Source organism: Centroberyx gerrardi, chromosome 17 (genome assembly GCF_048128805.1).
Source record: "Centroberyx gerrardi isolate f3 chromosome 17, fCenGer3.hap1.cur.20231027, whole genome shotgun sequence".
NCBI lineage: Eukaryota > Metazoa > Chordata > Actinopteri > Beryciformes > Berycidae > Centroberyx > Centroberyx gerrardi.
The window spans coordinates 22,946,622-22,973,652 of NC_136013.1; the positions used below are offsets into that span (position 1 = coordinate 22,946,622).

Sequence of the window (27,031 nt, forward strand, 5' to 3'; positions counted from 1 at the left end):
CCCTCAAGGGACGGCTACCAGACGTCCCACCAGGCTGGTCAGGGACACCGAGCAGGGTGGGTGGAGGGGTTCCGGAGGAGGGATTCAGGGGCAAGTGACCTGGGGGCTGAACAGGGGCGGAGCAGGGAACCTCAGGCGGACGACCTGGAGGCAGGACAGAGGCCGAGCGGGAAACCTCAGGCGGACGGCCTGGAGGCAGGACAGAAGGGCAGTGTAGGTCTGGACGATGGCCTGAATACTGGCGACGAAGACGGGGCAGCTCCGGAGATCGACCTGGAAGCTGGCGATGTAGGAGACGCAGCTCTGGAGGACGAGCCGGAGGACGACCAGAGTGGCGGAGCAGCTCTGGAGGACGGGCAGGAGGACGACCACACAGGCGGAGTCGCCCAGGAGGATGACCTGGAGACCGGCGACGTAGGCGGGACCGTGCAGGAGGTCGGCGACGTAGGCGGGACCGCTCAGGAGGTCGGCGACGTAGGCGGGACCGCTCAGGAGGTCGGCGACGTAGGCTGGGCTGCACAGGAGGTCCACGACGTTGGTGGAGGTCAGGAAATGCAGCAAGCACCAGAAGATTCGGCTGCAGGTCGGGGCAGGTTGCAGGATCTGCTTCCAGCGTCTGGAGTACAGGACTGGAGCCCGGCGGCGGGAGTGCCGGACCAGAGTCCGGAGACTGGAGTACAGGAGCAGAGGCCGGAGACTGGAACGCAGGAGCAGAGGCCGGAGACTGGAACGCAGGAGCAGAGGCCGGAGACTGGAACGCAGGGCCGGTACCGGTGCTACAGGGGTCACTGGAGACATAGAAGTAGTCGGTGTCACTGGAGTAGTCAGTGTCACTGGAGTCGACGGTGTCATCGGAGTCACTGGAGCTGGCCAGAGACTGGAATGCAGGACCGGAGTCCTGCAGTGGCCGTCGGCGGAGATGGCCGACGGGGAATAGTTGGGCGTCGGCAAATGCGGCCGACGGTTGGGAATCTGGCCGGATGACGGCAGGCATGGCCGGAGGAGCCAGAGGAACAGGAGACCGCCGCAGCTCGAGGACTGGGAGCTCTTGCGGCGCAGGAGCAGGAGATTGCTGCAGCTCAGCAGGAACTGGAGATTGCTGCAGCTCAGCAGGGGCAGGAGACTGCTGCAGCTCAGCAGGGGCAGGAGACCGCCGCAGCTCAGCAGGGGCAGGAGACCGCCGCAGCTCAGAGACTGGGAGCTCTCGCGCCGCAGGAGCAGGGGACTGCTGCAGCTCAGCAGGAGCAGGAGATTGCTGCAGCTCAGCAGGGACAGGAGATTGCTGCAGCTCAGCAGGGACAGGAGACCACCGCAGCTCAGAGACTGGGAGCTCTCGCGCCGCAGGAGCAGGGGACTGCTGCAGCTCAGCAGGAGCAGGAGATTGCTGCAGCTCAGCAGGGACAGGGGACTGCTGCAGCTCAACAGGGACAGGGGACTGCTGCAGCTCAGCAGGGACAGGCTGGACATCAGTAGTGGCGCTGGGGAACGGAGACTCTGTAGCGTGGAGCAGCGGAGACTCTGTGGCGCTGGGCAGCGGAGACTCTGTGGCGCTGGGCTGCTGAAAGAGCCAGTGGCGTCGGAAACCATGGGGACCTCGCCTCCTTTTGGAGACTCCGCGGTTCCCCGTGAAGAAGGCAAGGCGAGTCCCTTCATAGGGTGACCGCTGGACGTCAGGGTGGCTCCACAGCTGATCCATATTAGTCTCAGGGAATGCAGAATCAGGACAGGTAGGAGGCGGGCTAACCGGCTCAAGACAGGCAGGTTGCAGACTCACAAACCCGAGCCTAACCGACTGGAGTGCAGGCGGGTTGCGAGCAGTCCGAGGAGCAGGCTGAAGGCTAGCAGACTGGGACTTGGACTGGTAGCTCGGCTGCTGCTGGGGCCTGGACTGGTTGCTAGGCTGCTGCTGCGGCCTAGGCTTGGGCTGATGGCTAGCTGGCCGGTTGCTAGCAGACAAGGCTGCTTGACGGGCTAAGTAAGCAGGCAGGGAAAGGGGCTGAAACCCCCCGGAGCTTTCTTCCACTGCCGGGACACGAGAGGGTTGGGGCTTGAGTGCGCTGGGGACAGAGCGCAGGCGAGACAGGCAAGCGGACAGGGAAAGGGGCTGAAACCCCCCGGAACTTTCTTCCTCTGCCGGGACACGAGAGGCTAGGGGCTGCCACCCGGAGGCGTGAAGCGGAGGATGATGAGATTCGGCTCACCAGGAACCTCCTGTTCCCTGGTGAGCCTGGCCTCCGGGCAGCGGCTGGCGTAATGTCCCTCTTGGCCGCAGTAGAGGCAGAGTCTCCCTGTCATCCGCCTCTGTCGCTCCGCTGGGGTCAGGCGCGCCCGTCCGAGCTGCATGGGTTCCTCCGCTGGGGGTTGGCGGGACTCGTGGGCGAGGAGGGTGGAGCCTTGAGTGGGTGGTGCGGGGTCCTGGACGGGAGGCGGGGAACCGGCTGCAGGTCGTCTTCTCCTGGTTTCCAGCCTTTCCCTATTCCTCTCCCTCAGTCTGTTATCTAGTCTGATGGCTAAATCTATGAGTTGGTTAAGTGAGGAGCATTCTTCACGCACTGCCAGCTCATCTTTAATTTCACTGGAGAGCCCTTTACAAAAAACAGCCTGAAGGGCTGCGTCCCCCCACCCGCTCTCCGCGGCTAGAATGCGGAAACTTACAGCAAACTGTGACACTGGCTGGTTTCCCTGCTGAAGATCCAGCAATTGACCCACTGCCTGTCTACCCTTGACTGGGTGGTCGAAAACCCGCTTCATCTCATCAGAGAATAGTTTGTAGTCAGTGAGGAGGTCTGATTGCTGCCCTGAGATGGCTAAGGACCAGGCGGCTGCCTATCCTGTGAGTAAACTCATGACCAATGAAATTTTAGCTGACTGAGAAGCATATGTATTAGGCTGTTGGCTAAACACTAGTGAACACTGATGGAGAAACTGAGCACGTGTCCCTAAATCACCGGAATACCTGGCAGGTATAGGGATGTAGGGCTCTCTGGTTTGCTGCGCTGGACTGGCGGTCTGGTCAGCTGCTTGGAGTCGAGGGGAAGAGCCGGAAGGTGGAATCACTTGGTCTTTGATGGCCTCCAGTTGGCCGCCCAGTTGAGACACGCTGGCGGTGAGCTGCTGCAGGTGTTCCATCACCTGGAGCAGGGAGGACTCGTGCTGATTAACCACTGCTGCCTGGCTAGAGAGCGCCCGCTTAAAACTCTCAGATTCTGCTGGGTCCATTCTGGCCAGATGATTCTGTTAGGGGTGTGTTCAAGGAGAGCCAGGACCCAGATGCAGAATCGAACAAAAACAGTTTATTTTCAAAAGTTAACAGAAAATCACCTTGCGGGACAAAACTAAGGCAGAGTACAAAAACCAAAATCCCGAGGTAACAAAGTAACAAAGTAACAAACAGAAAATCGCCTTGACGGGAAAAACGAGACCATGAACAGGCAAAATAACGTTAAGTGTCCAGGAGGGAAAAAACTCACTAGAAAACTGGGACTAGAGTATCTACAAGAGAGACGCTGAGGAAACACAACGACAGGAGATCTTCACGAGCGCGAGAAGGCATGAGACACGAGCATGTGCGGGAATCATCTGGCACTGGGGAGAATTTGGAGCAGGCTTAAGAAGCCGGGCTGATTGCGGGATGAGAGACAGGTGTGCCTTGTGAGCCTCACTCCCGTGGAGATCGGCCCCGCCCCTCTGCATGTACCTGCTGAGGGAGAGGGAGAAAGGAAAAGGATTAGGTGGGCGGGCAAAACACAAAGAGCCAGATCATGACACCTATTCTCATATTCTATAAGGATATTGAACAATATCTGAACACTGTACTATACTCTTCCAATAAGAAACGTGTGAAATTACAAATTTTTAATTCCCTCCCTTGTTGTAATTATGTTACATACCACTGGCTGTGTTGTAGGCTATGCATTCTAGGTATACTGGTGTTTTTGTATTTTCCTTTGTAATTATGATTTGACACATCCTTTTGGATGAGGCGGGTCAAGGAACTGTTTAGGTGAGGATAACTTGGTTCAAATTGTCAATAATAACTACATAAACTCAACAACTGCCATACCTAATTTTTCAACAATGTAAAATGTAGTCATCAGGAGCTAAATTCAGGTCAGTTAGTCATCAGACACAAACTCAGGTTTCTCCCCACATTTTCCATAGGGAGAACGGAATAAAAACATAATTTCAATTTTTGTGGATTGTTTTCGTATCACTGGCTTTTCAAATGGTAAAAAAAAGGTTTTAAAAATTTCAATGAATGGAAGTTGCCTGCGCAAAGTAAATTAGGCCTACCTAGTTGTGTCTTAATGAACGGAGATCACGCTTGTTTGTAATAGCTCAAACCACAAGCGTCCATTATACAAGGCTTGTAGAATAAATTTATTAGACTGAATAGCAATAAACCGCTAAGCAGACCAATTGGCAGAGGAATCCATGTTGCTGGTGCAGCAACAAAGGAAAGTGAAAATATACCCCAACCAGCATTCCTGACTAAAGTCTCTTCCCTGAGCGCATAGCTTCACTAAACCATTAAAATCTGTTATCAGGTTATAGCTGACCCTTGTTTTTATGTATCAAAATGTATAATTATTTTGATCACTTTTTAAGAAAAAAATTAGAAGAAAATCACAATACACAGCAAGACACACAACTCAACAAGATTTTCATTATTTACTTTCAGGTGTGGCGGACTCTATGGACATTATTCACCATAATCTGTGGTTTGGGTATGTTTAACACACGCAGTTATAGTGTGTGCTTCTCAGGGTTAAGGAGACACGGTCCCTTTAAGAAAGTCTGGTTTTCTGAGTGACGTCAGCTCGACGTAAGGTTGTTGTGTTTTTGGGCAGCGCGATGTAAATTGTCTTGCTCTGTGTGTTTCAAATAAATGACACACGAGTTGATGTAGTCAACGAGAGAAGTTGTCCGTCTCCACATTCCTGCCACTTCTACACTGGTGACCCCAACGTTTGTCTGCTGGACGTTTCCAGTGACAGCTCTTCACGAACATGGCGACTAACGCAGTTTCCCTCGAACTGCCGGAGTTCTGGGAATCGTCGGCCTCAGCCTGGTTCACCCAGACGGAAGCGCAGTTCGCGCTTCGGGAGATCACCGCGGACGCCACAAGGTACTTTTACATGGTGTCGGCCCTCGGGAGTTCAACTGCATCCCGAGTGGTGAACCTCCTCAAAACTCCCCCGCAGCAGGATAAATATGAGACACTCAAAGCCCATCTGTTGAGAGCTTTTGAACTTTCCGACGCCAAGCGGGCTAGCCGGCTCTTCTCTCTGCAAGGCCTCGGCGACAGCAAGTCGTCTGAGCTCATGGACAGGATGCTGGATCTCCTGGGTGGGCACAAACCCGATTTCCTCTTCGTCCACCTGTTCCTGTGACAGCTGCCTTCCCAGGTACGGGCTGCCCTGGCCAACACCGCCATCACTGACTGCTGTGCTCTGGCCGAGGAGGCTGATAAATTTTTCCTGGCTGGTCAACAACACTGCGCGGCCACGCTGCTTCCTGCCCCAGCTCTTTCACCACTGCCTGGAGGCACAACGGTCGCCGCCGTAGCAACAGCTCCTCGTTGGCTGCAGGACCCCGGCCTGTGTTTTTGCCACGCAAAGTTTGGGCCCAAAGCCAAGCGGTGCAGATCGCCATGCAGCTTCAGCGTGGCAGGAAACGCCGGGGCGCCGAACAGGCAGGCTGCTGTTCATCCAGGACACCATCTCCGGACGGCGTTTCCTATGCGACACGGGCGCACAGAGGAGTGTCCTGCCCGCATCGGGAGTGGACAAATTGGCCGGAGGACACAGCCCCCCCATGGAAGCCACTAACGGCAGCCCCATCCGCACCTACAGCACGAGGTACGTGGCGCTGTGTTTCACGGGCCAGCACGGGCTGATCGTCAACCCAGCCAAGTGCCAGTTCGAGCTGACCACCATCGACTTCCTTGGTCACCACATCACCAAAGACAGGGCAGTCCCCCTCCCGTCGAAGGTGGACGCCGTCACGAACTTCTCGCGCCCGCTCACGATCAAGTCCCTGCAGGAGTTCCTCGGCATGGTGAACTTTTACCACCGCTTTATCCCCCAAGCTGCTCGACTCATGCGACCCCTGTACGAGGCTCTGAAAGGCAAGGCCCCCAAACACGTGGTGGACTGGTCCGCGGAGAGGGACAAGGCGTTTACGGACGCTAAGACTGCTCTGGCTAACGGCACAATGCTGGCGCACCCGTCACCCACGGCCCCGATCGCCATCACCACGGACGCTTCGGATTATGCCGTCAGCGCAGTGCACGAGCAGTGGGTGGGCGGTGCCTGGCAACCGCTCGCTTTCTTCAGCCGCAAGTTACACCCCAGTGAACGAAAGTACAGCACCTTCGATCGGGAGCTCCTCGGCCTCTTCCTCGCCATTCGACATTTCCGTTTCCTGCTGGAGGGCCGCTAGTTCCCGGCGTTTGTGGACCACAAACCGCTGACGTTCGCCATGGCTAAGGTGGCCGAACCGTGGTCCGCCCGCCAACAGCGGCAGCTCTCCTACATTTCGGAGTTCACCACGGACATACGGCATGTCGCTGGCAAAGCCAACCTCGTCGCCGACGGCCTCTCCCGGGCCATCGTGGGGGCCGTTCACTTGGGACTTGACTACGCTCGCATGGCAGCTGATCAGGCCGCCGACCCGGACGTGCAGGCTTACAGGACGGCTGTCACAGGGCTGCAGCTGGAAGACGTGGTTTTCGATGACGCAGGCACCACACTCCTGTACGACGTCTCCATGGGTCAGCCCCGGCCCGTTGTTCCCTCTGGGTGGAGACAGCGTGTGTTCGACGCCGTCCATGGCCTCTCCCACCTGAGAAAAAAGCCATCTATAAAGCTGGTGGTGGCCAGGTTCGTCTGGCACGGGCTCAAAAAAGACGTCAGAGACTGGGCTGGCACCTGCATGGAGTGCCAGCGCTCTAAAGTGCACCGCCACACCAAAGCCCCCCTGGCGCAGTTCCCGGTGCCCGAAAGGAGGTTCGACCACATCAACGTGGACCTGGTGGGCCCCCTTCCCCCCTCCCACGGTTTCACTTACCTCCTCGCCATGGCGGACAGGACCCCTCGATGACCGGAAGCCGTCCCGCTGTCGTCGTCGACGTCCACCGAGGTGGCCCGGGCGTTTATCGGGTCCTGGGTCGCCCGGTTCGGCACCCCATCTGACCAAGGCCCACAGTTTACGTCCGAGCTCTGGAACGCAGTCACAGAGGGCCTTGGGGTGAAGCTCCACCGCACCACCGCGCACCACCCACAGGCCAACGGGTTGTGCGAGCAGTTTCATCACTCCATGAAGGCCGCTCTTTGGGCCAGCCTCAAGGACAGCAGCTGGGTCGACAGGCTCCCGTGGGTCATGCTGGGCCTCAGGACCGCCCCTAAAGAGGACCTCCAGTCCTCGTCTGCCGAACTGGTTTACGGCCAGCCGCTGCGGGTCCCAGGGGATTTTGTCCCTAACCCCACGGCTCCCTGGTCTGCAGCCCGCCAACGGGCCATGCTCTGGGACAACGCCAGTGTTTTCGCACCGGTCCCCACTTCGCATCACGGCCTCCCACGGTCTCACGTCCCCACAAGTCTGCAGTCGGCAGGGTACGTTTTCATCCGCCACGACGCCCACCGTGGGCCCCTGCAACCTCCCTACGACGGCCCGTTCCGCGTCCTGGAGACTGGGGACAAGCACTTCGTGGTGGACGTCGGTGGCAAGCCGGAGCACATTTCTGTGGACCGCCTCAAACCAGCTCACCTGGACTTGGACCGACCCGTTGGCCTGGCCCTATCCCCGCCGCGGGGGGCGCCCTCCTGCCCTGCCTTTAGTTTCAGAAATAAAGCCACTGAGACAACTTACCCATGTGACAACTAGATCTGCTCTCCCCTGTTTTACCAGGGTAGCTTGTTACCATATCTATCCACTTCCAGCTATTGCATTAGGAAATAAAATGAACCTCAATTTTTGCTAGCAAGTTTCAAATAGTAGCAGCTAACGTAAGCTAGCTAGCAAAGTTGGAAAATGGCATCCATTTTCTCTCGACTTGCCTCGGTAGCTTTTCATCTATTGTAGACATGGTGGACTATTAATCTTTGAGGCAAAACAATTACTGAAATATGCATGTTAAGTTAAAATAATGAAAACAAATTATTCCTAGTCTGGCCTTAAAGGAAGGACAATTAGTGAGCTAGGACTTCATGACGGTGTAGTAAAAATCATTTTCTACAAATCATGTCTGTTCTTTATTGTATCAGTACATAATTGCTAAAATGGAGTAAAAGTTGTATTAGTGTAAAAATGTTGCTTTAATTGAACTTGCATTTGGCTGTGATTTTTTCACACAACTGCTATTGACTCAAGGGTTATCATTTCGGGGCTAACCAGATATATATATATATATATATTTTTTTTGGCCTATGGATTTTTGGATCCTGTTTGCCAATCATTCTATTCCTAAAATGGGTAAAATAATTTTAGTAAAAATGACGTATGATGAAGTTATTACATATTTTGACATGTTACTGAATTTTTAAAAAATATTTTGAAATATTTTGCTTACAACCATGGTGCCGAAGATACATTATCCTCGTATAAGAAAGCCACAAAATGCTGGAATGCTAAGCTAAGTATGGTTAGTGAGTTTTATTTATTTTTTTCATTGCAGCTTCAAAACCCATCAGAATCCACCTTGAACCCTTGAAAGAAAACATAGCCAATATTTGAATTGGACGTAGTTAAAGGCAATTATTTTACACTCCTTTTCATTTTCATGTTAGACTGAATGGGTGCGGGATCTGGAATCCCTTATTTGGGCTGAAAAACATCACGTTTGTGAGGACAATAATCCTCTTTTATATTAAAACTGACAGATTTACTGATTTACACCTGGGACACCAGGTGAATGCAATTAACTGCAATTAACTAGCTGGTAGGATAGAAAACCAGTAGTAGTCTGATGAACTAGGAAGCCAGAGAGTCAATGAATCACTTTCAAATGAACTTTTAGGGCCAAATTAATGTTATTGACTCAAATGCACTTGTGGGACACACAATCAATTGTAAAATACTGTTTTGGAAAACACAAGAAAAACAAAAACAACCAGTTGCCCATTTACTAATTGTTCATTAAAGTCCAGACTATACTCTGCCTTTACTGCACACAAAAGTAGCTGTCACCATTCAACATTTGAAAACTGGTGACAGCTAATTTCAGACCATAAAAATCAAAGCACTACAAAGACGAACAAGGGAATGAATGTTTTGTGGAGATCAGCCTGAGCCTCTTGGCAACTGGAAAAGGAAGACTCAGTTCAGCATAGACTTGCATCCTTATCTCTGTGAATGCAAACAATCTTGCAGGTGTCACAGTCTGCTACATAAGAAATAGTTGATGGATTTTATCATAATTGTGAACACTGGTAATGCCTCAAAGGAAAATGTGTTGAGGCAGAACAGTTGTACTTTGGGGGATTTTAGTCTTACTTCAGTTCTAGTATTAAATGTCAAGGGAGTGGTGCTTTATGCTGCAGAGGATCTAAGTACACATTCATTGACAGGGTTTCAAGAATCCTTTAATATGGATTTGCAGGCTTTGCTTGGCAGGCTCTGAAGACATATAGATATATGAAGTGAGAAGTGGGGGTTTTTTCCCTTCAAGGACACCAGAGTCAAATGAGGATATTTTTAATGAGCTCAAACAAAATGTTCATGGTGTGAAAAGAGACTGACTTTGAAACAGATGAGCTTACTTTAAGACTTGCAACAGGATTTTCCTCCGGATTCTCTTCGTGACCTGTTAGAAAGAATTGTACCTGTGGAACTGATTTATGCTTGACAGATTTGATTTCCAAGAAGTATTTCACATTGGATGAATGAATGAATGAATGAATGAATGAATACTTCCTTGCCCTACAAATTTGCTGATTGAACTGATCATTCTCAGAAAATATCACCTACTTTCAGGACAAAAGGCTCAATTGGTGGAAATAGACATGAAAACTGCACACTTTTGAGGTTGCTTCCATTTTTGACTGGCAATTCAATTCCAGGAGACGATAACACTTGGGCCATATACTTTTCTAAACGGTTAACAGAATATTCCTGTCTACCTGAGGTGTCCCGCCCACAGATAAAACTGTCCACCAGCTACAGTCTTTGACTGAGCAATACGTTTTTATTGACATCGAAATGTACCCATAACCCTGTGTGAGTCAAACGGCATAAACCAAAAGTGAAAGCAGTAAGATGTTTGCATGCCACAGTAACCAGTTTAATATGGGAGTAAGCCAGTCATCATAACCAGGTTTCTCATGATCGGAATATGAGCTTCACCAGGTTATTCTAACCCAGTTATGTCATTTTTACATGAGAATTTGGGGTAATAATTGATAATAATCTCACAATTTACTGTAATATAAAGATAAGCAATAAAAATGATAGCAATAATAAAACAATAAAATCAATAAAATAGGATATAAACAGTTGTGGGGTTGCATAAACAGATGTTGCCGACAATTTCAGAAGGCCATGTACGTACAAGAAAGTGTTGGGGCATTATACAAAAAACTATAGAACACACTTTACTGATACCGAGAGCAAATGTGCAGAATGTGGCATTTTGGATATCAGCTTTAACTTAGATAACTGATGTATGTATTGCATACTCTTTCCACATTGGTAATAAATATTTTGTTGTGATATTCCTAGCACACTCTTCATGGCATTTCAGAGTGTGACCGCCCCAGTTTATGAAGTGCATTTTGCTATAAACAACATAAACAACACAAATGGTATACCGTATTTCCTCTAATAGTGGCCGGTAGTCAATTAAAAGCCGGGTCTCCGATAATGGCCGGGGCCGTGGTCGACACGAACAAATAAAGGCCGGCCTCAAATACAGGCCGGGGAAAAAAACAAAGGAAACAAGACTAGGTCAAAATCTAGTATATGGCTGGACCGTGTCCGTCTCCTCTCTCCGCCACTGTTCTCTCCACCGCGCCCACGGCCCGTACCTATCGGGGACACCCGGTGACGCATCGTTGTCAGGCTCCCGCCGAAATCTCGGCCGGATCACCGGGAACAAATCGGCGCCCAGCTATCGGCACTGGCCGGAACCGTGCCCCCGGGAAACTCAAAGCGTCGGCAGTAAGCCCTCGCCGCACCGAAACCTCCATGCCGCCAACAGAACAGAGGGCTGTCAGGTGGACTGAGCCCATGCGCTGGATGAGCAATTTTCATTGGAATGAATGGGCCGCCATCTTTGAATGCCTCATCCATAGTTTAATACATCCATGGACTGAGCTCGCGCATCAAAATAAATGGCGATATGATATAATTGTATAGATTCTACTTTAGCTTCAGTTAGCTTCAGTTAGCTTCAGCTTACATGCAAACAACGGTGGATACCGGTAAACTCCTGGCGCCAATGCGATGCATTGCAGTAACAAAAAAACGGCTACCTACCGTACCCCAACAGCAGCAGATTAGAAAATCAAACTTCATACTAAAATATGAGCAAATATACTTATCAAACAGAGGGGATTAGAAATAAAGGCCTGTCTCTAATATAAGCCTGCTTCCAATAAAGGCCTGGTACCCTCTGCAGTTGAGGTAAATAAAGGCCCGGGCCAATATTAGAGGAAATACGGTAAGTAAACTTCTGTCACCACCATGCACACAGAACTCACTCAGCACAATTGGCACAATTTTTGCCAACACTCCTGTCAGACTTTGAATGACATTTTCAGTCAATTTGGTATGTGTGGCTGCACTGTGCCTTGGTAGATAAAAGGCTGAGCACCAGTGGTTTGCTGTTATAATTTGTGTATGGTTTGTAAGCATTCATTATGGAATTTTTTTTATCATGGAGGGAACATTCTCCACACCCACCCACCTACACACAAACACACACACCACATATACATGCATGTTTCCACATGTACAATCTCCCATCTATTTTTCTCATGTAATTGTTGCTATGCTTTTGCATCTTTGAACATGCAACTTTGACTGGTTTGTTAGCTTAGATCTGCTGAAGGATATCACTCACTACTGTTCTCAAAGATACTGTTTTGGTTCACTTATTTTTACTTGTCAAGGCAGCGGCAAGGTAACTTTACTATATAGGTTGAAAGAACAGATGAAGAATGGTATTCTTTGTTTTCACTAGCATCAGGAAGTTGAAATAGGAAATGAGCACAGATCATTTAAAGTTCATATTGTAATGCAGCCAGGTAACTTGCTTAGGTAACTAGCTTTTTAAAGCTGAAGTGCTGTGTTATTTGAAATGAGAACAAGTAAAAAAAAAGGGTCTAAGTTATCATTATAGCTTTGAATTATTGTACTCCTGCTAGAGGGCATCAAAATGAGATGCACAGTTTAACAACATAGAGAAGTTGAAGAGGAAAATTGCTAAAATTGTAGATTAACCACAGTTATTGTATCAATAAAAATTATAATTTGGAAGAGCATGGAGACAAATCATCAGTGTATTGTGTCCAAATACTTGAGCTCACTCTTTTTTTGGTAAGTATTAAGTATTGAAGTTAACTGGCTTCCTTATTGCACCCTTGTGGCTTCAAACTCCTTTTATGTAACTGAGGTTTTATCTGGCACCTTTTTAGCGTCTTCCACAGAACACTCTCCTGACATGATTTGAGTGACAAGGTAAGATCCAACAGAGAAATAGTATCTAAAGGTCAAGCCTGCTTGTTCATGTACAGGCTTAACAACTCGCAGAAATAATTAGACTCCCATGTGACATTCTACTGTATGCAAATCAGTGGGAGAGCTGTATGTACTTGCCTCTAGTGGACTTACTGAAAGCCTACGGGAGAGAGACATGAGAACTGGTTGCATAACACAGGCCTCCACTTACAATTTATCAGAATACTCTAGAGTATGGATACGTGAATGCCATTGCTCATACAGGTTACTACCAAAATAAAGGAAACCCTTGAGTAAATGGGGGACAAAGAATGTTGTTGCATCCCTCCAACAGAGTTCCAGACATTTGTGAAATCTATGCCAAGGCACAGTAAACCTGTTCTGGCGCCTTATGGTGGCCTCATGAAGACACTTTCATGTTGGTGTCTTACTTTTTTATGTTGGTGTAACATATGCAAACATATCTCACATTTGTTGAATGATGGGAATGTGTGGTACAATTACACAAAAACATCCAGAACAGCATGTCTCAAGTACCGGATGCCTTGGGGAGAAAGCCTATAGGTTTTTGACAACAGGATGATACTCAAGGGATTTTCACTGGGCTAATGACATAGGGCTTAACTCGTACAAAGCCCTAAAGGGATAGTTCACCCAAAACTGAAAATTCTGTCATTATCTACTCACTCTCATGCCAGTTGAAAGACAGGTGAAGCTTGTTATTCCACAGAACATACAGGAAGGTTGCCAGCATGACTCCATAGCAGCCTTCTCCAAAACAACTGAAGTCAGTAGGGTCCGGTTCTTTAGAGTTCAAAAAAGTACTTTTATGGCCTTTTTTTGCCGTTTTTTGGAACTCTAAAGAACTGCTACTGCTGCTTACCTCTCAAAAGACTGACCAATCAGAAGTCTCTTTCACGTCTCCAGCTTGTACAAAATGCGGCTTCTAGGTTTTTAACTGGTACAAAATAGACAAAATGACAACACTTAAATTCTGGCATCTCTTCACTGGTTACCTGTTTAGGTTTAGAACTGTTTTAAGATTTGACTGGTCATTTTTAAAGCATGATTAGGTCTGGTTACAATTACTATAGCCTATCACAGATCTTTCAACCCCCTATGAGCCAGTGTGCAGCCTCAGATCCTCGTTCTAAAGTCTAGGCTGAAGACTAAAGGACACCAGGCTTTTGGCTCTGAACCACCTGCCTGAGGAGCTTAGACTAGCAGAATCACTATCATCAATTCAATCTTAAACTTATCAGACTTGCTTTAATGTGATGTGTAATGTGATGTGTGTAATGCGTCTTTTATCCTATTTGCTGTTGGGTCCCTTCGTCTTTTACTTGTTTGGAATTATTTTATTTATTATTTTATGATTAACTTTGCTTTTATTTGATTGCTAAAGCTAACCATAGCCGTGACAGCATTCTTTTTGCCTTGCAATTTCATTTCCACTGGCACAATCTGATGCTTGTGAATATTCCCATGAACACACCGTATAGCCACCCATAATGCCTCTAACAATGCCCCAGGTCAAACAAGGCAGTAGTGGACTGAGGTCTGAGAGCAAGTTGAATCCACCAGAGCCTGGTGGATGTACTGGTGTACTGCACATGTACTGGAATACACTATGTCCCAGCAGGAGCGGAGACCTACTTCCATCTGTGGACACTAGTTGTGCTAGTCCCTGTGCAAGTAGGACTTGCTGCCTTTGAGTGTTATGTAAAAAGGCCCTTTGTGTGGGGCATCTCAGCCATAACTTCTCTTTTCCTTTTATCCTCCAGACTATCAGATTTCAATCATGTGCCATCATGACACAGGAGTCTACAGGTTTTCATTCCAACTAAACTCTACAGCAGCACGAGTTCAACCAGAGAGGAGGAATTAATCTGTGAAATCAGCCGCTGTGGTTTTCGGTTGGAATGAAAGCCTGCAGACTCATGGGTCACGCTGGCACATGATTGAAAACCACTGCTCCAGGGTAGGGGGTTGTTTTGTCCCAGGAGGTGAGAGGGGTGGACCGCCCGGGGCTCTACATCCAGCAAAAGTCTTCACAGCGGAAAACTAAGCACACTATTTGAATGCAGAAAAGATCTTCACCCTCCTTTGGGCGCCAGTTCCCCCTCTGTTTAGATCAAGCCGCACTGCATTGCCACCCCCCACACACACAAATATGAAAGATGCCAATGCACAGATCACTCGTTTGGTATTTACCTTAAGAACCCTTTAGCTTTAACATCTGTTGATTGCAAAGAGGCCATGTCTCATTGAGCAGAACTTGCAAATACTTGTACGACTAGCATTGTGGGCATAGTTTCCTATCAATAAATTAAATTAACTTTTGAGGTTAATAATAATGTGGCCTCCATTAAGAACATTATGACAAGAGTCAAGCTCCTACTGCATGATCCAACAGGGCATGGCTCTGTTATTTTTCTCCAAGACCAGTTCTGTGGCTTTGGAGCGGATGTTCAAAATGATGACTGATAGGCCAGGACCTCTATGTATAAAGCTGCTCACAGTGAAACTATGATCTTACCAGCAAGAAAATGTGGAAAATGATTCAAATTTAATATTATCATACCGTCTAAGTAAGACCAATTCTTATGGATAAAAGTCTTGAGAATGCTTTCAACTAAATTATTTATTGTAACAGAGCTCAAGGTTAGGAGTTGCCAGCAGGTGGCTGCATTACCCAGACAGAGGAAGAGAGCACACACTTCCAGGAAGGAAACATTGCTTTTTTAGGTAACACTTAACTTGAATTGTTAATGCATCAGGCTTTGGTCATAATGCATATGAGGCATCATAAGCACAAGTACAAAGGATATTTTCATCACATCATAATCACAACAGAAAATGTCATATTATAATGCATTAGGAATCCGGTATGACAGAGTTATCCGGCTGTTTATTTTGGTCATAATGTATTATAAGAACATAATAATCACATCAGAAAATGTCACAATGTATTATGAATCTAGGATGATACTATTATGAGGTTGTTACAAGTCATATTTGTAAAGGTTTTTGTTTATAACCGGTAATAGTAGTGGTAAATTTGTATATCCATACCAACCCCATCCCTTATCTTTGTTCTTTTCAAATTGATTTATGTATTTATTTATTTATTTACAGTAGTTAGGACTGCAACACTTTATCAACAAGTTTAAAAAAATTGGAAAAAAGTAAATGGTATGTAATATTATTTAATGGCAACAGTAAAGAAAGTGTAAAAAAAAATATTTGTGGTACATGTATGAACTTGTCATATCATTTAAAACCTCACCTAATAATATGTGTTAACATTGGCTCTGAACTGTAACTGTCTTGTTTGTATGAATTCTTAAGTCAGGTTTCATCAAATGAATCATTAAGGGAGTCATGACACTTCACAAGAAGTATCACCATTTACTATTTACTGTAAATAAATGAGATTGAATGATTGGTGACTGGATTAGGCTTTTTCCACAGGCACTTAGATATAGGTGGAGACTAAACCACTGTATGACCTTTCATTAATCTTCTTCTGTGGGGTCTTTGAAGGTTCTAGTTAACACCTGCCACCTCCTGAAAGCTTTAACTGAACCCTTAAACAGACTTGCACCACATGATGCAATCTCCTGGAAAAGCAGTAGGGGGCAACAGTGAGTGTGTAGACCCAATCCTGCTTTCATTTAGTAAAGTTTGGTCTGTTGTGAAACATCTGAGTCACATGACTTGGCTCTAGCAATCTATGATCATCTAGTCAACCTGGTCAGAAAATGTCATGGCTGTGAAAAACATGTCATGTATTGAAGGGAATGGGGAAATGCATTTTTGTAAACAATGTCATCACATGCTCATTTATAAAAATAAAAAAAAAGTGAAAATAAGTTTGTTTTATTATTTACCAGACTTTGACTTCTGTATATTCCCAAGATTTATTGGCAGATTACAGCAAGTGAAAGGCTCATTTAGCAGTATCTGTAATACAAAAAAGAAGGGATCAGTACTGTGTATACTATACCTTTGTAGAGCATATATTATTATGTGTACCTAGTCTATATGGTATATGTCAGCCTAAATTCAGTTTAAAAGGAAATAACCAGTTATGAAGGTTATGGTAATTCCACAGGGGCAAGGCTTTCTTTTATTGTCCAGTTACACCAAAGTGCCAGAGAAAATTAGAAGCTTTTTCTTGATAATACACTGATGCATGCATTGTGACCATTCAGCAGAGATTAATCTTATAATACCAAACTTATGCAAACCTTTAAGAATGTACCTAGTGCCATGAAATTAGAGGAAAAGTATGTCTCACAACTTACTTTTCCAAGTGTCTCTGGAGGTTTAATAAACCTTGTCCAAGTGGGTAAAGCCATGAACAATTACTATGTAAGAAAAAGAAAGAAAGAAAGAAAAGTATTGCCTTAGTATACAAGTAATCTTGGACTATTGCTAATATAAACCTTTAATACCTACAAGAATGTTCATTAAATTTATTTGAAATAGAGAACATGTAGCCTAATTCTTTAGGAATTCTTCTGTTAAACTCCATTCTAAACCAAAGACAACTACAATGAAATTGTAGAAAGGAGTAACAATGTTTTTTTAAGTAATTCAGGTAATTGTTGCTTGTTGTTTTTTTTACCCACTGCCATTTTGTAAAATCAAAGGTATCAGATTTGATCGGCATCTGCATCTTTTCCCCCCATTCTTTTGGCATAGTTTTGTTTTGAACAGGGTAATGTATGCTGATTCTTCATTAATTTAATGTCTTGTCCAAAAAATTCAAACAAGGATAAACTGACAAGTCAAATAAAAATGACAACCCAGCAAGAAACTTGCACATCACTGAATTTGGCCAGCAGATGGCAGTGAAGGACTAAACGTTATTGGTTGCCATTACAATAGAACAGACACAGCTGGATCTTCCATGATTATACATGGAACACATGGATCCATATCTTCCTCTCAGCAAACAACGCCATTGATCCAACACATTTAAGGACAACTTTATGATTGATCCAGTATGATACTGGATGACTAAAACTCCAAGTTTGACTGGTTATTTTTAGAATGTTGTGGTTAAAACAACAAAAAACTGCAGTTCAGGCCCTGTTGCTGATTGAGGATATATATACGTATATATTAATTATAAATGCTTATAAAGATATAGATGTTGTACATTTACCAATTACTGTGTGAAAAGAAAGAGTGTGGGTTTGTAAGAACACTGATGTATATTCATAAATTTATGAACACTGCAGTGCTTATATTCACAGCCATTGGCATCTAGGACAATATTTATCCAGTGATCCAGCCCCTTTTGCACAATCCACACTACATCTCATTTGTCTCAAAGCTTAAAAATCCTTCTCTAACTCATCTGCTTCTCTTTATCTACATCTCCTTCTTTGTGATTGGTATAGATTTAATAAAGGAAATCAATAAGGCATAATGGCTTTTACCTGGATTCTCCTCATCAGTGTGCTTCATAAAGAGAGGAACTATCCCTAATATTTTGTACATTCAGTGTAGTTTGGACTTGTTTTAGCTGCAGAGATATATATTCATACTCCACACAATATGATTCCTATAGGACAATTGATGTACTATTCATTTGTATTTATTGTTGTCTTCTATTGTAGACATGAGAGAGCAGAATTATTTCTTAATCTGTGATGTTACACTGATATACAGCACCATTAACATTGAAAAGATGGGAAAGGTTGCTGTTACAGGGGAGATTATTGCAAATTCTGGCTCAGAGCTCATACTAAGCTATATAGTTGATTTAGATGTAAAAGTTGTGATTAGCATTCTGTGTCATTGTCAGTGGAGCAACTCCAGACTTCTGATGGCATCACGAACCTTACTTATCCATTTTTTCACTTTCACTGAAACTTTACAAGATCACATACCAATATTATGTGGAATCTTATGTTGTATTTGCTATTAAATATCCAGAGTTGACATCCAAGAGAATCTCTGTCCATAGGGATTCAGGCTACTCAGACACGCTGCTCTCTGGTGGTACAGGAGTATCTCCAAATTCACTTTACAGTATATGAACCCTGTCCAACTTTGGATTTATTCAATTTCTTGACTGAAGACTCATATATGGGCAGAAATATGTGTCACTAGAAACTGAAATTGAATTATTTATATTTGAATTGTTCAACTTGAATAATTGCATTAAAAAACTGAATTTGAATCACATAATTTGAATTTGTATTGTTTAACTTGAATAATTGCATTGAAAAACTGAATCTGAATAGCATAATTTGAAATTGAATTTATTAGTTTGAAACTGAATTCCAATAAACTTGAAACTGAATGTAATATTATGAAATTGAATTAATTTGCTCTGAAACTGTATTCTCCCGGGCAAGATGGAACGCTTCACTGCCTCCATGTACCAAAAGGTGTACAAATCAGCAGCCCAGCCCAGAAAAACCTAAACGTGATCACCCTGCTGACAGCGTACCAGGCTGAGCTTTTTCAGGACATGGGTCACCTTTTAGATAAGGGATCCCAGAGTCCGACTATTTGGGAGGAGATATGTGTCATCACTGACCTCATCTTCCGTGTGTCCAGAGGTGTGGTTCAGTGCTGTGGCCGCGCCATGGGCCTGGCTGTGGCGGGGGAGAGATCGCTGTGGCTGAACCTCTCCAGCCTGCCTGACCAGGAAAAACAGGTCATAGTGGACTCCCTGTTTGACCCGTCACAGGCTTTGGGCTTATTTGGAGAAGCTGTTACTGCAATGCAACAGACCAGTGACCTGAGGAAGAAGCAGGGGAAGGCTTTCGACCTCTGCCTTCCCCGCAAGATGACACCTCGCCCGCCACCACCAACCCACCCGGGTTTTGCGGCTATGGCAGCAAGAGGGCGCAGCGGGAGCTTTAAGGGACCCAGACCCCAGGCACCTGAGCAGCCAGCGTCTCACCAACATGGAGCCCAGGGCCAAAAACACTGGGGCAGAAAGTCCTTCGCCGCTGCCACCGCTGCTCCCGCTGCTCCCGCTGCTCCCGCTGCTCCCGCTGCTCCCGCTGCTCCCGCTGCTCCCGCTGCTCCCGCTGCTCCCGCCACCGGATCGAACTGCCCATCCCGCCCGCCGGAGGGGGAGAAGAGGCGGTCGACTTAGGAGCCGTGGTTAGTGGAGACAGAGGCTCAGCAGTCAGCACTCAGAGAGATCCCTGCTCTGAGCCTCCCCAGGACAGACTGGCAGTTTCCTCTTACCCCCAAGATACGGAGAAGAGAGGTTCCAGACCAGTGTCCCGGTCAGCGCTGTGTAACGGTCCGTTATGTTCACTCCGTTCACAGACAGGGAAAAGCACATGTTCCCCCAGTGCTACTCAGTTCACATACCCCCCCTCAACACCCTGTGGGGACAGTTCAGAGGGAAGTGGGAAAGTGTCACATAATGCTCTCACCAAGCACTTTACATGGTTTTTCAATAAAGAAGCCACTGATGCAGCCAGGCTTGTTCATAGGGCGCAGCGAGCAGTTCAAAAAGAAAAGAAAAGAGAAAACCAAAAGGTGCAGGACAGTCCGTCGCCACAAAAGGGCGCAGCTGCTCCAGCTTTGAGCATCAGGCCGCCAGGTCCTCTTGCTGTCAAAGCGGAAGAATGGCGCGCATGCGGAGCTCACCCCTGGGTGTTTACAACCGTTGTCAGGGGTTACAGGCTCCAGTTTGCAGCGAAACCACCGTCTTTCAATGGTGTGCTGTTCTCAGAAGCCACGGGGGACGCCGCAGAGGCTTTAGAGAGCGAAATTTCTTCTCTCTTAAGCCGAGGGGCAATTCAAATTGTGCCGGAGGAGGAGAGGAGTCTGGGCTTTTACTCCCGGTACTTCCTCGTCCCGAAAAAGGGAGGTTCATTACGTCCAATTCTGGACTTACGTTTCCTCAATTCACACCTCCGGAAATACAAATTCAGGATGGTCACACACAATGTTCTGTTCCGCTCGATTCGACCAGGCGACTGGTTCACATCAGTGGATCTGCAGGATGCTTATTTTCACATAAGCATATATCCAGCACACAGAAAATATCTCAGGTTCGCCTTCAAGGGCGTAGCCTACAAATATCAGGCTCTGCCATTCGGGCTGTCACTCGCCCCAAGAGTCTTCAGCAAGTGTGTAGAAGCAGCTCTGAATCCGATGCGAGCCACGGGCCTCAGAGTGCTGGCATATCTAGACAACTTTCTCCTCTGTGTATTTGGGCCTCGAAATAGATTCTGTTTCTTTTCTGGCTTTTCTGTCACAAGTTCGGGTGGAGAAATTTCGCCAGCACCTGGCTCTGTTTTCGCCGGGGAAACTCCATCTCGCTACGAGCCTGCCTCCGCCTGACAGGGCTGATGGCGTCAGCCATTTCTGTCGTTCCTCAGGGGCTGCTGAGAATGAGGGATATCCAGTGCTGGGTATCCTCGCTGCGTCTGGACGTACGATGTCACCTCAGACGTATGGTGAGGGTTTCCCCGGGATGCCTCCTGGCTCTCCGTCATTGGAGAGACCCGGAAGTGTTCACTACTGGTGTCCCCTTGGGAACGGTAGTTATGAGGAAAACAGTGACAACGGATGCTTCACTGACAGGGTGGGGAGCAGTATTCGAGGGGAGGTCAGTAAACGGGACCTGGCCCCCGAGGCTCCGTCATGCTCATATAAATTACCTGGAGCTGTTGGCTGTTTTCCTAGCGCTCAAACATTTCCTGCCACTCCTTGGAAAGTGTCATGTGTTGGTCAGGTCGGACAACACGACAGCCGTGGCTTATATAAACCGGCAAGGTGGCACGCGGTCTGTAAAGTTACACAGACTAGCCCAGAGTTTGATATTGTGGAGCAGCGAGCGCCTGCTGTCATTACACGCGATTGTCCGTGGATGTCCCCGTCCATGGACAATCCGTGGAGGCAATCCGGAGGCCATCCATGGATGGCCTCCGGATTGTTTTATGCTCCCCGCTTTCTCCTGAAGCTCTGTGTCACACAGGCTGCTGGGCACACACAGCCCCCCTGCGTCTCTCTCTCTCTCTCTCTGTTCAATTCAAAGGGGCTTTATTGGCATGGGAAACATACGTTTACATTGCCAAAGCAAGCGTGAAATAAAAACAAAAAATGTATGTACAATTAAAGATATACTAGAATAAAGAAATGTGTAACCAGAGCTGTGTAACATTGCAACATTGCAGAGTAGGGGTTTCTGGCACAACTTCACCTACTTCCAAGGTGCATGGAGAAGGGAAAAGGGTCTAAAAAGGTCAAAACTCCAGCAACACTTGTAGTATATAGAACAACTTTATTGTTAGACCAACGCTTGTGGCCTTCATCAGGGTCCATTGCAACATTGCAATGTTACACAATGTTGTTTAATTTTCAGATACATTTTCAACATATATGAATATAACCATAACCATAATTATAACCATATAACATCAATCGAGTTTAACACTACAATTTGTCAAAAAACACAAATTTTATGGGGACCCACTCAATTTCCCTGGGACCCACTCAAATTACCACCTGTGGGTCCCGGGGACTCACTACATTGAAAACCTATTTACATCACTGCATACTGTATCTTAATCCGAGATGCGACAATAACTACATATATGCTATCTGCAGGACACAAATGTGAAGGCTACAGAACATGCAAATAAAGAGTGGTCCTTCGCCTCTGACACTGTGTCCTTGTTCCAAGATGATGATGGAGACCTATTATTGAGCCTACTAATTTTGTAGTGACTCATGTTTTATGTTCACAGCTGCCTGAGGAAATTTTGCGCATGATCTTCATCCTTGTGGTGCTACAAGATGGCGACCCTGCAAGCCGTACCCTGGCTTTCACGTGCACACATTTCTGGAGGATAGTGAGAGAGGAATCCTTTCTGAAGGAAGCACACTTCTGCTGGCTTGACAGTAAGTTGAGTGTCTTTCCTTCTGCCCTCCTCCCATCTTTTTAGATGCAAAGCACCTCTGAGCTATAGGTGAAAGTCTCTCACTCACAGGATCACGGTAAGCTATAGGTGCACTCAACTTGGACATGCCGGCTTGCCGCTTCTTACATTGCAGCGAGGGCAGAGCAAAGGGTTTGTGGGTGGCAGCTGTATGCTTCTGGCTTGAAAAAAAAAAACAATTAACCATCAAAGCCAAACTTAAAATCATGTTTGTGCTTCTGCACGCATTTTGATGGTAATCCATTGACAGATTTAACCGTGATTTAGCTATAATATGTGCTGTGGGTCAGGTCGGCAAAACCAGCGTATGCTGGTCCAGGTTCTAAAATGAATGTAAAATGATTTTAATCATAATATAATCATTACTTCTAAAAAACACTGGACTATTTTTTTTTGTTTTGTTTTAGATAAGTGTTTATTTTAATTTCACATTTCTCTTGCAGTGGTGGTAAATTCCTTGCTGTGGTGGCGCACCACTGCTAAATGAATACCAAGGAAACAGAAAATTTCATATAAAAAAAATAAAAATCTGAACCATTTTACACATGAACCCTTCTGTTCTTTTATCATCAGGTGTGGTGAACTGGAACGCATTTTCAGAGGAGTATAGAAGGACCTACAGAACTCTGTATCTAATCTCCTGTTGCATTCAGTGAAATTCTCTCTACAAAGACTGTGAAGGCTACAGGAGATGTGGAAAGAGAGGAAAACTGTAAGGATTCTACTCTGAAAATGACCTTGCAGGATACTGCAGCATTGACTGTTTTTATGTGGCTGGAGGCACTTTCTCTGAGTAACCTCTTCAACTCTACCATCAATATATGAATTACAGGGAAATGTGTATAAAATGCAAGGGTTAAGATTCAATATTGATAAAAATTATACCTGTAACAGCTATTAAGTGACATACAGTCCACTTCTCTACCAGCAATACTTTTTGCAGGGCAGGATAAACATTTAAAAAATTGTTTTTCTCACTTTCACTGCTCACAGTTATGAATCTTTGGCTTTTTAGGGAGCTATAATGTGGTAGTAAAACCCACACAGCACCAAAATGTAAGCATGAGAGGCTCCTCATGCGACGTGTTTGTCTGTTTTATTCCAAAAGTGATAAAACTGAGATGCAGTGCAGAAAACATTTGAGTAAAACGGCCCAAATCAGATCGGTGCTGCAGGTTGAAGAGCAGATCTTCTGTTCGGTGACTCTTCTGGAGGAATCGGACGTCTGACGCTTCGGCTGACCTGGATAACGTTGTTGCCTAATTTTGTACGGGGGAAAAAAACATCTCTCTTCTTTCATTTTTTATTAGTAGATGGGCGTCTGAATGTGAAAAGACACCCAGAGGTGATATACATTTGATAATTAAAATCAACTGGAATAAAGATCGATTCATAGTCACTTTATTCCCCTTGCTGCAATTTCTCCTCGGCTCTTCTGTCATAATTCAGCTCACAGGAATATTGATTTCATCTGTGACCTCTGACCTCTATTACTGTTACTTTGCTGAAACTTTACATGAGTAGAAGTAAAAATGACGAGTAAAATGTGCTCAGAGTAAAAGTTACTGAGTTACTTCAAAACAAGACTGATGGGTGGGACATTCTGGTCCAGTGGTGAATGTTCATAATAAAATATTGGTTGTATCATTTCAAGCATTAGGCTTGGTTACTGGACCATGCACGCTTCAAAATGTTTAATATTTGTTAAGCAAGAATACACTGCAAAAGCCAGTAACTTCAATGTGTGATTGTGCTAGTAATGGAGATTTATCTTCTTTATAGATGAGAAAAGTGCCCTGCTGTCCACAGAGGGCATACTCATCCAGATATTCATCACAGTTGGACATTTAAGCCAAATAACACTTTCAGTTATTTAGTACTCTGCGGTGGAGGAACTCCATGCACACTGCTCTGCACAGTTTTGCCTTTCTCCTTTTGCACCTGCTGAGAAGAATTTTAGGTGTGCAGACACCTCAACTCACCAGTACTCTATGTGGTAAAAATTACATACAGCAACATTTTGATCAAAACAAAGTCCAGCTAGATTTACATTGATCAATCATGCACTCATCACATGTCTTTTAACACTGTGGACACAAGAGGACAAAAATTACTGTTTTAAGCCTGTTTCCCTTTGTTTAATGATTTGATGAATAATTACCACCAAGATTCAAGGTTCTTTTATTTGTTACATCCCATTATACAAGTATAAGATAGTAAAATTCTTGTGTTTCGGCTCCTCGACATTGCAGCAACAGAAAAATAATAACACTAGTTATAGTAATAATAGAATAATAGAAATAGCAGCAAGTACATACATATATATACAGTATATAAATATATACAGTAAATACAGCAATAAAATAACAATAGTGTGACTAAATAATATAAAGTGTGTAGTGTGTGTAAGGTGCGGTGTGTGTGTGTAGGTCCAGCCGTAATACATATGCATATGTGTATGTAGTTGTTTGCTTGTCTGTGTGTGTTTGTGTATGCACAGCTACATCTGTGTGTGTGTGCGTGTGTGTGTAGCAGGGCAGACAGGCCACAGGTCGCAGGCCGTTAGTGTCCATTGTTCATAAGCCTGGTTGCTTGGTGGAAAAAGCTGTCCCGTAGCCTGCTGGTCCGGGCCTTGAGGCTGCGGTACCGCTTGCCAGACGGTAGCAGCTGAAACAGTCCGTGGTTGGGGTGGTTGGGGTCTTTGATAATCCTACCACTGCACATAAATAGAGAAAAACATGATTATAAAAATAATGATTTGATGAATAATTACCACCACTGCACATAGAGTAAAAAAAAGTATTATAAAATGTATCAATTTAATGTTGTGATAAACTATCATTTGCAAAAATCTTTATTTTAATCACCGGTTGTTTTGATCTGTCAATAATTAGTTATAGTCTTCATTCTTTATGCAAATTCTGCGTTTTATACTCTTCATTCTTTATGCAAATTCTGCGTTTTAAATGCTCATTGAACATCATATCTTATTCTTCAAAGTTATTTTTTTTTCCGTCGTAGTAGCTAATTAAAATAGATGAGAAACAGATGAAAGCCAGAATGCCCTCGGAGGGTCATACACCTTTAAGAAAGAAGGGGGCGTAACTTGAAAGAAGGAGGCGTAACTTGAAGTGGGCGTAACTTGTAGTCTTGCAGGTTGCAGACAGACTCTATTGGTAAATTACCATATATGTTAAAAATGCGGTAGGATACTGTTTTCATAACAACAGTATATTCACAATTTCCATACATTCTGAAGTTATTCAGAATGTATGGACGGGTTGCGTGACCCGTCAACTTTCAAAGCAAGAGCAGAATCTTTTTTCCCAGATAAGGACATAGCTGTAAAACAAGGTAAGATATTACATACTTGATTCTAACCATTAACGCGACAATAAAAATTTATTTTAGTTAAGTTAGCTGTAGCGTTAAAATCTGGGGCAGTGTTTTGTACAGTAACGTTAGCCATTAGCTAACGATCGTTACTTTTATCTTTCTCCTTCAACTCTGCACAGCAAAGCTTGCAAAAATAACGCTATACTAACACCATTTATTCGACCGCCAAAAACAGATCTGCTTCTCCAGTTTGAGTTTTTTTATGGGTGGGGCTGTAGAGAAAATATTGGGCGAGTTGCCTTGCCGATCCATTTCACTAGAGCCTCTCAGCAGAGCAGTCACAGTGTCATCTCTACATAAGTTCGCTAAGAAAGGATCAGAAAGACACAGAAAACACAGAATCAACCTGGCCGATACCTATAACGTTACATACATTTTGTTTTTAAGGGAAGCAAGTCGTGTGTTTTATCCATTAACGTTATCTTCCAAGCCTCCACAGGTTTGCTAGCTCTTTTCTCCTAGCTAACTGGTGCCTGTGTGTGAAGGCAGGTTTGCTGATAACATCCCACTGACATTATGTGATAACTGTCTATTCAGCAAACGTTATCTGCTTGAACATAACTCCACGCTTGAGGTTAAAATCTCAATATCTGTAAACAAAGTTCGACTTTTGTGTCTCATAAACTAGCTTAAGCCTTGCTCACTGCAGATAAACAGAATTTGGGCGCGTTTTCGGCAGTGTTTTATGCTGTAGCTAACATTTTGGCGGTCAAATTTCTGTTGCTAGCCAGGTATTGGAAGTCTTACAGACAGATTTGTATTCCAGGAAAATTTGTGTAAAAGTGGGTATATTGCATTAACTTACTGCTTTCTGCCGTACATTTCAGACTGAGCTTGTCATTTCCAAAAAATAGTCATTGATTCCCATTTCTCATCATTCATACACAGATGGTAGCAGTACAACTTTCATTTCTCACCCTTCAAGACTGACACTGACACTGCAATAGTGCCAACCCCTACCTCCAAAGGTAAGTGTTTGATCAATTAGGAGAAGCCATTGCCAACTTTGCTCTTAGCAGTTG

The 27,031-nt window shown here is 45.4% G+C and overlaps 1 pseudogene; it reads left to right on the forward strand.

The window, feature by feature from the left end:
- Positions 1-19,171: 19,171 nt before the first annotated feature.
- Positions 19,172-21,632, forward strand: LOC144542535 (uncharacterized; annotated as a pseudogene).
- Positions 21,633-27,031: the final 5,399 nt, after the last annotated feature.